The following is a 12,500-nucleotide window of genomic DNA, read 5'->3' as shown; positions in this document are numbered from 1 at the left end:
CCTCTTGGCCCTGGAAGTCTGGTAGTAGTATGATTTAAAGGTACAAAGTGAATGAAGTGTGCCCAGGCCCAGAGCTACTTTGCTGGGCATGACTGTGTGACCTCTTGGGCCTGGAAGTCAGGTTGTAGTATTATTAAAAAAAAAAAGGGTCAAACTGCATGGTCCGCCCAGGCCCAGAGCTACTTTGCTGGGCATGACTGTGTTTGACGTCTTGGGCCTGGAAGTCTGGTACTTTGAATGATTAAAAGAGTGAAACGGTCTGAAGTGTGCGCAGGTGTAAAGCAACCTTGCTAGGCATGAAGGTGTGACATCCAGGGCCTGGAAGTCTGGTGGTAGTAGTAGTATGATTTAAAGGCACAAAGTGATTGAAGTGTGCCCAGGCCCAGATCTACTTTGCTGGGCATGACTGTGTTTGACCTCTTGGGCCTGGAAGTCTGGTAGTAGTAGTAGTAGTAGTAGTATGATTTAAAGGTCCAAAGTGAATGAAGTGTGCCCAGGCCCAGAGCTACTTTGCTGGGCATGACTGTGTTTGACCTCTTGGGCCTGGAAGTCTATTTCTAGGCTTATATAAAGGGTCAAACTTCTTGAAGTGTGCCCAGGCCCAGAGCTACTTTGCTGGGCATGACTGTGTTTGACCTCTTGGGCCTGGAAGTCTGGTAGTAGTAGTAGTATGATTTAAAGGCACAAATTGATTGAAGTGTGCCCAGGCCCAGAGCTACTTTGCTGTGCATGACTGTGTTTGACCTCTTGGCTCTGGAAGTCTATTTCTAGGCTTATATAAAGGGTCAAACTTCTTGAAGTGTGCCCAGGCCCAGAGCTACTTTGCTGGGCATGAATGTGTTTGAACTCTTGGGCCTGGAAGTCTGGTGGTAGTAGTAGTATGATTTAAAGGCACAAAGTGATTGAAGTGTGCCCAGGCCCAGAGCTACTTTGCTGTGCATGACTGTGGTTGACCTCTTGGCCCTGGAAGTCTGGTGGTAGTAGTAGTATGATTTAAAGGCACAAAGTGATTGAAGTGTGCCCAGGCCCAGAGCTACTTTGCTGGGCATGACTGTGTTTGACCTCTTGGGCCTGGAAGTCTGGTAGTAGTAGTAGTAGTAGTAGTAGTAGTAGTAGTATGATTTAAAGGTACAAAGTGAATGAAGTGTGCCCAGGCCCAGAGCTACTTTGCTGGGCATGACTGTGTTTGACGTCTTGGGCCTGGAAGTCTGGTAGTAGTAGTATGATTTAAAGGTACAAAGTGAATGAAGTGTGCCCAGGCCCAGAGCTACTTTGCTGGGCATGACTGTGTTTGACCTCTTGGCTCTGGAAGTCTATTTCTAGGCTTATATAAAGGGTCAAACATCTTGAAGTGTGCCCAGGCCCAGAGCTACTTTGCTGGGCATGACTGTGTTTGACCTCTTGGGTCTGGAAGTCTGGTAGTAGTAGTAGTATGATTTAAAGGCACAAAGTGATTGAAGTGTGCCCAGGCCCAGAGCTACTTTGCTGTGCATGACTGTGTTTGACCTCTTGGCTCTGGAAGTCTATTTCTAGGCTTATATAAAGGGTCAAACTTCTTGAAGTGTGCCCAGGCCCAGAGCTACTTTGCTGGGCATGACTGTGTTTCACCTCTTGGGCCTGGAAGTCTGGTAGTAGTAGTATGATTTAAAGGCACAAAGTGATTGAAGTGTGCCCAGGCCCAGAGCTACTTTGCTGGGCATGAATGTGTTTGACCTCTTGGGCCTGGAAGTCTGGTGGTAGTAGTAGTATGATTTAAAGGTACAAAGTGAATGAAGTGTGCCCAGGCCCAGAGCTACTTTGCTGTGCATGACTGTGTTTGAACTCTTGGGCCTGGAAGTCTATTTCTAGGCTTATATAAAGGGTCAAACATCTTGAAGTGTGCCCAGGCCCAGAGCTACTTTGCTGGGCATGACTGTGGTTGACCTCTTGGCCCTGGAAGTCTGGTGGTAGTAGTAGTATGATTTAAAGGCACAAAGTGAATGAAGTGTGCCCAGGCCCAGAGCTACTTTGCTGGGCATGAATGTGTTTGAACTCTTGGGCCTGGAAGTCTGGTAGTAGTAGTATGATTTAAAGGCACAAAGTGAATGAAGTGTGCCCAGGCCCAGAGCTACTTTGCTGTGCATGACTGTGTTTGACCTCTTGGCTCTGGAAGTCTATTTCTAGGCTTATATAAAGGGTCAAACTTCTTGAAGTGTGCCCAGGCCCAGAGCTACTTTGCTGTGTATGACTGTGTGACCTCTTGGCCCTGGAATTCTGGTGGTAGTAGTAGTAGTATGATTTAAAGGCACAAAGTGAATGAAGTGTGCCCAGGCCCAGAGCTACTTTGCTGGGCATGACTGTGTTTGACGTCTTGGGCCTGGAAGTCTGGTAGTAGTAGTAGTAGTAGTAGTAGTAGTAGTAGTAGTAGTATGATTTAAAGGTACAAAGTGAATGAAGTGTGCCCAGGCCCAGAGCTACTTTGCTGGGCATGACTGTGTTTGACCTCTTGGGCCTGGAAGTCTATTTCTAGGCTTATATAAAGGGTCAAACTTCTTGAAGTGTGCCCAGGCCCAGAGCTACTTTGCTGGGCATGACTGTGTTTGACCTCTTGGGTCTGGAAGTCTGGTAGTAGTAGTAGTAGTATGATTTAAAGGCACAAAGTGATTGAAGTGTGCCCAGGCCCAGAGCTACTTTGCTGTGCATGACTGTGTTTGACCTCTTGGCTCTGGAAGTCTATTTCTAGGCTTATATAAAGGGTCAAACTTCTTGAAGTGTGCCCAGGCCCAGAGCTACTTTGCTGTGTATGACTGTGTGACCTCTTGGCCCTGGAATTCTGGTGGTAGTAGTAGTATGATTTAAAGGCACAAAGTGAATGAAGTGTGCCCAGGCCCAGAGCTACTTTGCTGGGCATGACTGTGTTTGACCTCTTGGGCCTGGAAGTCTATTTCTAGGCTTATATAAAGGGTCAAACTTCTTGAAGTGTGCCCAGGCCCAGAGCTACTTTGCTGTGTATGACTGTGTGACCTCTTGGCCCTGGAATTCTGGTGGTAGTAGTAGTATGATTTAAAGGCACAAAGTGAATGAAGTGTGCCCAGGCCCAGAGCTACTTTGCTGGGCATGACTGTGTTTGACCTCTTGGGCCTGGAAGTCTGGTAGTAGTAGTATGATTTAAAGGCACAAAGTGATTGAAGTGTGCCCAGGCCCAGAGCTACTTTGCTGGGCATGAATGTGTTTGACCTCTTGGGCCTGGAAGTCTGGTGGTAGTAGTAGTATGATTTAAAGGTACAAAGTGAATGAAGTGTGCCCAGGCCCAGAGCTACTTTGCTGGGCATGACTGTGTTTGACCTCTTGGGCCTGGAAGTCTGGTGGTAGTAGTAGTATGATTTAAAGGTACAAAGTGAATGAAGTGTGCCCAGGCCCAGAGCCAGGCCTGGGCAGCAGGGGGCGCTCCTGGCCATGCCCAGCGAGTTTCGTGCGAATCGGACCTGGTCCGGAAGAGATACGAAGGGAAAACTCATTACTCGTCGGGGTGGCACATCCAGGCTCTCGACCCTCCCAAAGCGTCCGACCAGGGTGCACCCTGCCGGGCATGGTTAGCCGCCAGCCCCCTTCCTGGAGGTCTGGTTGGCACGGGGTTTTGATTTTTCGGTTTCATATCTCTGGGCTCCTTGGGAGCAGAAAGTCGGTTGAGGGCCCTTTGGAAAGAGCCGGGGCTGCCGTTTAACGCTGTCCAAGCGGCAGGCGAAGCGCACCCACCGTTTTTACGCTATGATTTTTTAAAACCGCCGGGGCGGCAAACACAGGGCCGGTCGGGTTTGAAGACGAATATCTCTTCGGCCCTTGGGAGGAGAGAAGCAGCGCGGGTCACCTTTGAACGCGCTCGCTGCCAGGAACGTCTGGCGTAAAAGTTTCGTGGGAATCGGACGTTCCTAGGCTGAGAAGCGAGCGCCCGCCCTCGGGCGGTCGGGGGCCCCTTTCTCATTCCCCGTCTGGGCTAAAAATACGAGGTCAGACCCGATGGACTCGGGAGACTGGAGAGTACCAGGGAGACCCTGGAAGCAGGCGACCCGACCCACGCTTCGCTGTCTCCTCGGCCCTCGGGAGTAGAAGCGCGGGGACGGTGGCGTGGGCAGCAGGGGGCGCTCCTGGCCATGCCCAGCGAGTTTCGTGCGAATCGGACCTGGTCCGGAAGAGATACGAAGGGAAAACTCATTACTCGTCGGGGTGGCACATCCAGGCTCTCGACCCTCCCAAAGCGTCCGACCAGGGTGCACCCTGCCGGGCATGGTTAGCCGCCAGCCCCCTTCCTGGAGGTCTGGTTGGCACGGGGTTTTGATTTTTCGGTTTCATATCTCTGGGCTCCTTGGGAGCAGAAAGTCGGTTGAGGGCCCTTTGGAAAGAGCCGGGGCTGCCGTTTAACGCTGTCCAAGCGGCAGGCGAAGCGCACCCACCGTTTTTACGCTATGATTTTTTAAAACCGCCGGGGCGGCAAACACAGGGCCGGTCGGGTTTGAAGACGAATATCTCTTCGGCCCTTGGGAGGAGAGAAGCAGCGCGGGTCACCTTTGAACGCGCTCGCTGCCAGGAACGTCTGGCGTAAAAGTTTCGTGGGAATCGGACGTTCCTAGGCTGAGAAGCGAGCGCCCGCCCTCGGGCGGTCGGGGGCCCCTTTCTCATTCCCCGTCTGGGCTAAAAATACGAGGTCGGACCCGATGGACTCGGGAGACTGGAGAGTACCAGGGAGACCCTGGAAGCAGGCGACCCGACCCACGCTTCGCTGTCTCCTCGGCCCTCGGGAGTAGAAGCGCGGGGACGGTGGCGTGGGCAGCAGGGGGCGCTCCTGGCCATGCCCAGCGAGTTTCGTGCGAATCGGACCTGGTCCGGAAGAGATACGAAGGGAAAACTCATTACTCGTCGGGGTGGCACATCCAGGCTCTCGACCCTCCCAAAGCGTCCGACCAGGGTGCACCCTGCCGGGCATGGTTAGCCGCCAGCCCCCTTCCTGGAGGTCTGGTTGGCACGGGGTTTTGATTTATCGGTTTCATATCTCTGGGCTCCTTGGGAGCAGAAAGTCGGTTGAGGGCCCTTTGGAAAGAGCCGGGGCTGCCGTTTAACGCTGTCCAAGCGGCAGGCGAAGCGCACCCACCGTTTTTACGCTATGATTTTTTAAAACCGCCGGGGCGGCAAACACAGGGCCGGTCGGGTTTGAAGACGAATATCTCTTCGGCCCTTGGGAGGAGAGAAGCAGCGCGGGTCACCTTTGAACGCGCTCGCTGCCAGGAACGTCTGGCGTAAAAGTTTCGTGGGAATCGGACGTTCCTAGGCTGAGAAGCGAGCGCCCGCCCTCGGGCGGTCGGGGGCCCCTTTCTCATTCCCCGTCTGGGCTAAAAATACGAGGTCGGACCCGATGGACTCGGGAGACTGGAGAGTACCAGGGAGACCCTGGAAGCAGGCGACCCGACCCACGCTTCGCTGTCTCCTCGGCCCTCGGGAGTAGAAGCGCGGGGACGGTGGCGTGGGCAGCAGGGGGCGCTCCTGGCCATGCCCAGCGAGTTTCGTGCGAATCGGACCTGGTCCGGAAGAGATACGAAGGGAAAACTCATTACTCGTCGGGGTGGCACATCCAGGCTCTCGACCCTCCCAAAGCGTCCGACCAGGGTGCACCCTGCCGGGCATGGTTAGCCGCCAGCCCCCTTCCTGGAGGTCTGGTTGGCACGGGGTTTTGATTTTTCGGTTTCATATCTCTGGGCTCCTTGGGAGCAGAAAGTCGGTTGAGGGCCCTTTGGAAAGAGCCGGGGCTGCCGTTTAACGCTGTCCAAGCGGCAGGCGAAGCGCACCCACCGTTTTTACGCTATGATTTTTTAAAACCGCCGGGGCGGCAAACACAGGGCCGGTCGGGTTTGAAGACGAATATCTCTTCGGCCCTTGGGAGGAGAGAAGCAGCGCGGGTCACCTTTGAACGCGCTCGCTGCCAGGAACGTCTGGCGTAAAAGTTTCGTGGGAATCGGACGTTCCTAGGCTGAGAAGCGAGCGCCCGCCCTCGGGCGGTCGGGGGCCCCTTTCTCATTCCCCGTCTGGGCTAAAAATACGAGGTCGGACCCGATGGACTCGGGAGACTGGAGAGTACCAGGGAGACCCTGGAAGCAGGCGACCCGACCCACGCTTCGCTGTCTCCTCGGCCCTCGGGAGTAGAAGCGCGGGGACGGTGGCGTGGGCAGCAGGGGGCGCTCCTGGCCATGCCCAGCGAGTTTCGTGCGAATCGGACCTGGTCCGGAAGAGATACGAAGGGAAAACTCATTACTCGTCGGGGTGGCACATCCAGGCTCTCGACCCTCCCAAAGCGTCCGACCAGGGTGCACCCTGCCGGGCATGGTTAGCCGCCAGCCCCCTTCCTGGAGGTCTGGTTGGCACGGGGTTTTGATTTATCGGTTTCATATCTCTGGGCTCCTTGGGAGCAGAAAGTCGGTTGAGGGCCCTTTGGAAAGAGCCGGGGCTGCCGTTTAACGCTGTCCAAGCGGCAGGCGAAGCGCACCCACCGTTTTTACGCTATGATTTTTTAAAACCGCCGGGGCGGCAAACACAGGGCCGGTCGGGTTTGAAGACGAATATCTCTTCGGCCCTTGGGAGGAGAGAAGCAGCGCGGGTCACCTTTGAACGCGCTCGCTGCCAGGAACGTCTGGCGTAAAAGTTTCGTGGGAATCGGACGTTCCTAGGCTGAGAAGCGAGCGCCCGCCCTCGGGCGGTCGGGGGCCCCTTTCTCATTCCCCGTCTGGGCTAAAAATACGAGGTCGGACCCGATGGACTCGGGAGACTGGAGAGTACCAGGGAGACCCTGGAAGCAGGCGACCCGACCCACGCTTCGCTGTCTCCTCGGCCCTCGGGAGTAGAAGCGCGGGGACGGTGGCGTGGGCAGCAGGGGGCGCTCCTGGCCATGCCCAGCGAGTTTCGTGCGAATCGGACCTGGTCCGGAAGAGATACGAAGGGAAAACTCATTACTCGTCGGGGTGGCACATCCAGGCTCTCGACCCTCCCAAAGCGTCCGACCAGGGTGCACCCTGCCGGGCATGGTTAGCCGCCAGCCCCCTTCCTGGAGGTCTGGTTGGCACGGGGTTTTGATTTTTCGGTTTCATATCTCTGGGCTCCTTGGGAGCAGAAAGTCGGTTGAGGGCCCTTTGGAAAGAGCCGGGGCTGCCGTTTAACGCTGTCCAAGCGGCAGGCGAAGCGCACCCACCGTTTTTACGCTATGATTTTTTAAAACCGCCGGGGCGGCAAACACAGGGCCGGTCGGGTTTGAAGACGAATATCTCTTCGGCCCTTGGGAGGAGAGAAGCAGCGCGGGTCACCTTTGAACGCGCTCGCTGCCAGGAACGTCTGGCGTAAAAGTTTCGTGGGAATCGGACGTTCCTAGGCTGAGAAGCGAGCGCCCGCCCTCGGGCGGTCGGGGGCCCCTTTCTCATTCCCCGTCTGGGCTAAAAATACGAGGTCGGACCCGATGGACTCGGGAGACTGGAGAGTACCAGGGAGACCCTGGAAGCAGGCGACCCGACCCACGCTTCGCTGTCTCCTCGGCCCTCGGGAGTAGAAGCGCGGGGACGGTGGCGTGGGCAGCAGGGGGCGCTCCTGGCCATGCCCAGCGAGTTTCGTGCGAATCGGACCTGGTCCGGAAGAGATACGAAGGGAAAACTCATTACTCGTCGGGGTGGCACATCCAGGCTCTCGACCCTCCCAAAGCGTCCGACCAGGGTGCACCCTGCCGGGCATGGTTAGCCGCCAGCCCCCTTCCTGGAGGTCTGGTTGGCACGGGGTTTTGATTTATCGGTTTCATATCTCTGGGCTCCTTGGGAGCAGAAAGTCGGTTGAGGGCCCTTTGGAAAGAGCCGGGGCTGCCGTTTAACGCTGTCCAAGCGGCAGGCGAAGCGCACCCACCGTTTTTACGCTATGATTTTTTAAAACCGCCGGGGCGGCAAACACAGGGCCGGTCGGGTTTGAAGACGAATATCTCTTCGGCCCTTGGGAGGAGAGAAGCAGCGCGGGTCACCTTTGAACGCGCTCGCTGCCAGGAACGTCTGGCGTAAAAGTTTCGTGGGAATCGGACGTTCCTAGGCTGAGAAGCGAGCGCCCGCCCTCGGGCGGTCGGGGGCCCCTTTCTCATTCCCCGTCTGGGCTAAAAATACGAGGTCGGACCCGATGGACTCGGGAGACTGGAGAGTACCAGGGAGACCCTGGAAGCAGGCGACCCGACCCACGCTTCGCTGTCTCCTCGGCCCTCGGGAGTAGAAGCGCGGGGACGGTGGCGTGGGCAGCAGGGGGCGCTCCTGGCCATGCCCAGCGAGTTTCGTGCGAATCGGACCTGGTCCGGAAGAGATACGAAGGGAAAACTCATTACTCGTCGGGGTGGCACATCCAGGCTCTCGACCCTCCCGAAGTGTCCGACCAGGGTGCACCCTGCCGGGCTAAGAGAACAGCCAGGTGAACCCTGGAGGTTCCGAACTCCAGACCCCTGGACCCGACGGCTCAGTCCGCCTCAGGTGCACTACAGAGGTCCTCGGGCTGTCCCTGAGTGCATTAAAACGGAAATCAGAATTACTCCCCCGGGTGGCACTTCCAGGCTCTCGACCCTCCCAAAGTGTCCGACCAGGGTGCACCCTGCTGGGCATGGTTAGCCGCCAGCCCCCTTCCTGGAGGTCTGGTTGGCACGGGGTTTTGCAAATAGGTCCCGTCGGGTATATGGGAGAGCAAAGAGAATCAATGGGGTCCAAGCACTAAATTCATCCAGTGGCGTTCTCTGGAAGCCCAAGGGGAGTCCGAGGGGTGTTCGGCCGGCAAGGGGAGCTCTCCCTCGGACACATGATCAAACGCCTGTCCCCTACCGGAAAGTGGTGTGCTCTGGATGCCCCCCCCCCCCCCCCATCCCCCGAGGGGGGTGCTTATCCCGCGAGGGGAGCCCTCCTCGGGTTAAGTGAACCATCATGCCGATTCCCCTATGGAAGTGGGCACATCCAGGCACACAGTCTGCTTTGCTCTCCCCGACCCGAGTGCGTCTGTTGGGCTGAGTGTACGCCCAGGCAACTGGATCCAATGGCTCAGTCCGCCGCAGCGTGCTTCGACGATGGGTCGTACAGCCATGCCACCAGGGTGGGCGTGTTTGTAAATGTACCAGTGGATTCTCGTCGGCCTGCCACATCCATGGTATCGACCCACCAGGCCTGTCCGACCAGGGGTTGACCCTGGACGGGCACGGTCTGTGGTTTGGCCCTTGTCCTAGATGAAATCGGGCACGGGGTTTTCTGGCCAGGTACCATCGGGTTACTGGGAGAGCGGCTTCGGTCTCCAGGTGAGACCAATGGTGAAGCAGCACGAGGCAATGGAGAGCATGCAAAGCGATGGGGAAGCCATGCACGGCAATGGCCACGAAAAAAAAAAAAAAATCACCACGGAAGGAACGTGAAGAACAAGGAGGAGTGTAGTGACACTGCCCAAAGCTGCCCGGTGTTGCAGGGGTCTATTGGTGTGTTGCTTCCTTGTTTGGTAGAGTGGAGTACCAGACCCGCCAGGGGTAGGCAAACCATTCCCCCTACGGTAAGTGAGGAGCCAGCCATTTGACGAGCGGGTGTCCACGTGTACGGGTGCGAGCGCTATCCCCCCACACGGGGTTAGGCCACGGCCTTAGGTGGACGTCTGCCGACCAGCCCCGGCTGATCCAGAACTTCTGATGTGGAGAGCGGTTTTGACAGATCCTCCCTGGTTCTAGCGGGTCAAGCCTCTGATGGGGGGTGGGGGTTATTTGTAACCCATCCCAGAACTCTCTGGGGGAGACTCAGACGGCCAGTCTGTCTACTCAGTTGTCCTATACTGGTGTCTGTGGTTTGGGAGGAAGGGAGTGCCCTGCTTTGTTGGCCTCCTCTTCAAAACTACCTGGGCCCACGAATCACTCTTCTTGGTTACATCACGAAACGTAGGTTGAGCGAGGCTAGGGGGGAGGGAATTCGACGAGGTCTTTCCCTTGTCCCCCCACCAGCGGCCCACGAAAATCAAAACGGCGTGAAGAGAGGGAACGCCGAAAGCACCTGGAGTCGGCCGTCCGCACCTCCGGAGGAGGTGGACGGGGTACGGTGCGGGCATGACCGGATGGGACAGCTTTGCATCAAGGTGAGAGGTCGGCGTCCGAAGGCCAGAGGGCGGTGCGCGAGCACGTTTACACTGGCCGCGGAAGCTGTCCTGGGTAGCCCTGTATGGCGTCTGGACCTGACGGCGCACGCACTTACAACCCGCTGCTTCCTAGCCCCCGGAAGGGGAGGCGGATGTCACTCGTGGTTCATCCCAGACCACGGTGCAAACTACCTGGTTGATCCTGCCAGTAACATATGCTTGTCTCAAAGATTAAGCCATGCAGGTCTAAGTGCACACGGCCGGTACAGTGAAACTGCGAATGGCTCATTAAATCAGTTATGGTTCCTTTGATCGCTCCACACGTTACTCGGATAACTGTGGTAATTCTAGAGCTAATACATGCAAACGAGCGCTGACCCTTCGGGGGATGCGTGCATTTATCAGACCCAAAACCCATCCGGGGGGCTCGGGCCCCCCGGCCGCTTTGGTGACTCTAGATAACCTCGGGCCGATCGCGCGCCCTCCGCGGCGGCGACGTCTCATTCGAATGTCTGCCCTATCAACTTTCGATGGTACCATAGTCGGCTACCATGGTGACCACGGGTAACGGGGAATCAGGGTTCGATTCCGGAGAGGGAGCCTGAGAAACGGCTACCACATCCAAGGAAGGCAGCAGGCGCGCAAATTACCCATTCCCGACACGGGGAGGTAGTGACGAAAAATAACGATACAGGTCTCTTTCGAGGCCCTGTAATCGGAATGAGCGTATCCTAAACCCATGGGTGAGGACCCATTGGAGGGCAAGTCTGGTGCCAGCAGCCGCGGTAATTCCAGCTCCAATAGCGTATATTAAAGTTGCTGCAGTTAAAAAGCTCGTAGTTGGATGTCGGGAGTGGGCTGGCGGTCCGCCGCGAGGCGTGCCACCGCCTGTCTCAGACCCTGTCTCCCGGTGCCCCCCGGATGCCCTTGGCTGGGTGTCCGGACGGGGCTCGGAGCGTTTACTTTGAAAAAATTAGAGTGTTCAAAGCGGGCCCGCTTCTCGCCTGAATACCTGAGCTAGGAATAATGGAATAGGACTCCGGTTCTATTTTGTGGGTTTCCTGAACCAGGGCCATGATTAAGAGGGACGGCCGGGGGCATTCGTATTGCGCCGCTAGAGGTGAAATTCTTGGACCGGCGCAAGACGGACGAAAGCGAAAGCATTTGCCAAGAATGTTTTCATTAATCAAGAACGAAAGTCGGAGGTTCGAAGACGATCAGATACCGTCGTAGTTCCGACCGTAAACTATGCCGACCCGCGATCCGGCGGCGTTATTCCCATGACCCGCCGGGCAGCGTGAGGGAAACCACGAGTCTGTGGGTTCCGGGGGGAGTATGGTTGCAAAGCTGAAACTTAAAGGAATTGACGGAAGGGCACCACCAGGAGTGGAGCCTGCGGCTTAATTTGACTCAACACGGGAAACCTCACCCGGCCCGGACACGGAAAGGATTGACAGATTGATAGCTCTTTCTCGATTCTGTGGGTGGTGGTGCATGGCCGTTCTTAGTTGGTGGAGCGATTTGTCTGGTTAATTCCGATAACGAACGAGACTCCGGCATGCTAAATAGTTACGCGGCCCTCCGCGGTCGGCGTCAAACTTCTTAGAGGGACAAGTGGCGTTCAGCCACGCGAGATGGAGCAATAACAGGTCTGTGATGCCCTTAGATGTCCGGGGCTGCACGCGCGCCACAATGGTTGGATCAGCGTGTGCCTACCCTACACCGAGAGGTGCGGGTAATCCGCTGAACCCCATTCGTGATGGGGACTGGGGATTGCAATTATTCCCCATGAACGAGGAATTCCCAGTAAGCGCGGGTCATAAGCTCGCGTTGATTAAGTCCCTGCCCTTTGTACACACCGCCCGTCGCTACTACCGATCGGATGGTTTAGTGAGGTCCTCGGATCGGCCCCGCCGGGGCTCCTCGCGGGCCTTGGCGGAGCGCCGAGAAGTCGATCAAACTTGACTATCTAGAGGAAGTAAAAGTCGTAACAAGGTTTTCGTAGGTGAACCTGCGAAAGGATCATTAACGGGTAACGCTGTCCGGCGTGCCTCCTCTCCCGACCCCCTCGACTTCGCCGTCCCCCCGCGTCGGGGCCCAGGGTCGAAAGGGTCTTCGGGGTTGCTGTTACACGTGGTCGCTTGCAGGTCAGGCTGGACAGAAGGCATAAAGGAGGAGCCTAGTCCCTCCCACCCCTTCCTCGTCCTCCGCCTCTTCCTCCGCGTCGTCCTTCAGCACCCCCCCCCCGCAGGCCCCGGTATTCTCTGGGTTCCAGCGCGAGAGACGCGTCGTTCAAAAAACTCGGCGTCCCCGCTCGTCGGGCGAAGGCCGGTTTCCCCTCACCTTGCCGGCAGGAGAAGCGCCTGCGAGTC

General features: G+C 56.7%; 1 non-coding gene across 1 annotated transcript; it reads left to right on the top strand.

The window, feature by feature from the left end:
- The first annotated feature begins 10,317 nt into the window (after positions 1-10,317).
- LOC145656832 (18S ribosomal RNA) lies at positions 10,318-12,156 on the top strand. Its single transcript, XR_014122425.1, has one exon. It is a non-coding gene; the product is annotated as an 18S ribosomal RNA (ribosomal RNA).
- Positions 12,157-12,500: the final 344 nt, after the last annotated feature.

The sequence above is a fragment of the Electrophorus electricus genome, unplaced genomic scaffold (genome assembly GCF_041902795.1).
Source record: "Electrophorus electricus isolate QZ-2024a unplaced genomic scaffold, ASM4190279v1 Scaffold93, whole genome shotgun sequence".
NCBI classification, from domain to species: domain Eukaryota; kingdom Metazoa; phylum Chordata; class Actinopteri; order Gymnotiformes; family Gymnotidae; genus Electrophorus; species Electrophorus electricus.
Note: the sequence above shows the minus strand (reverse complement) of the source record. Positions and strands in the feature narration are given on the sequence as shown.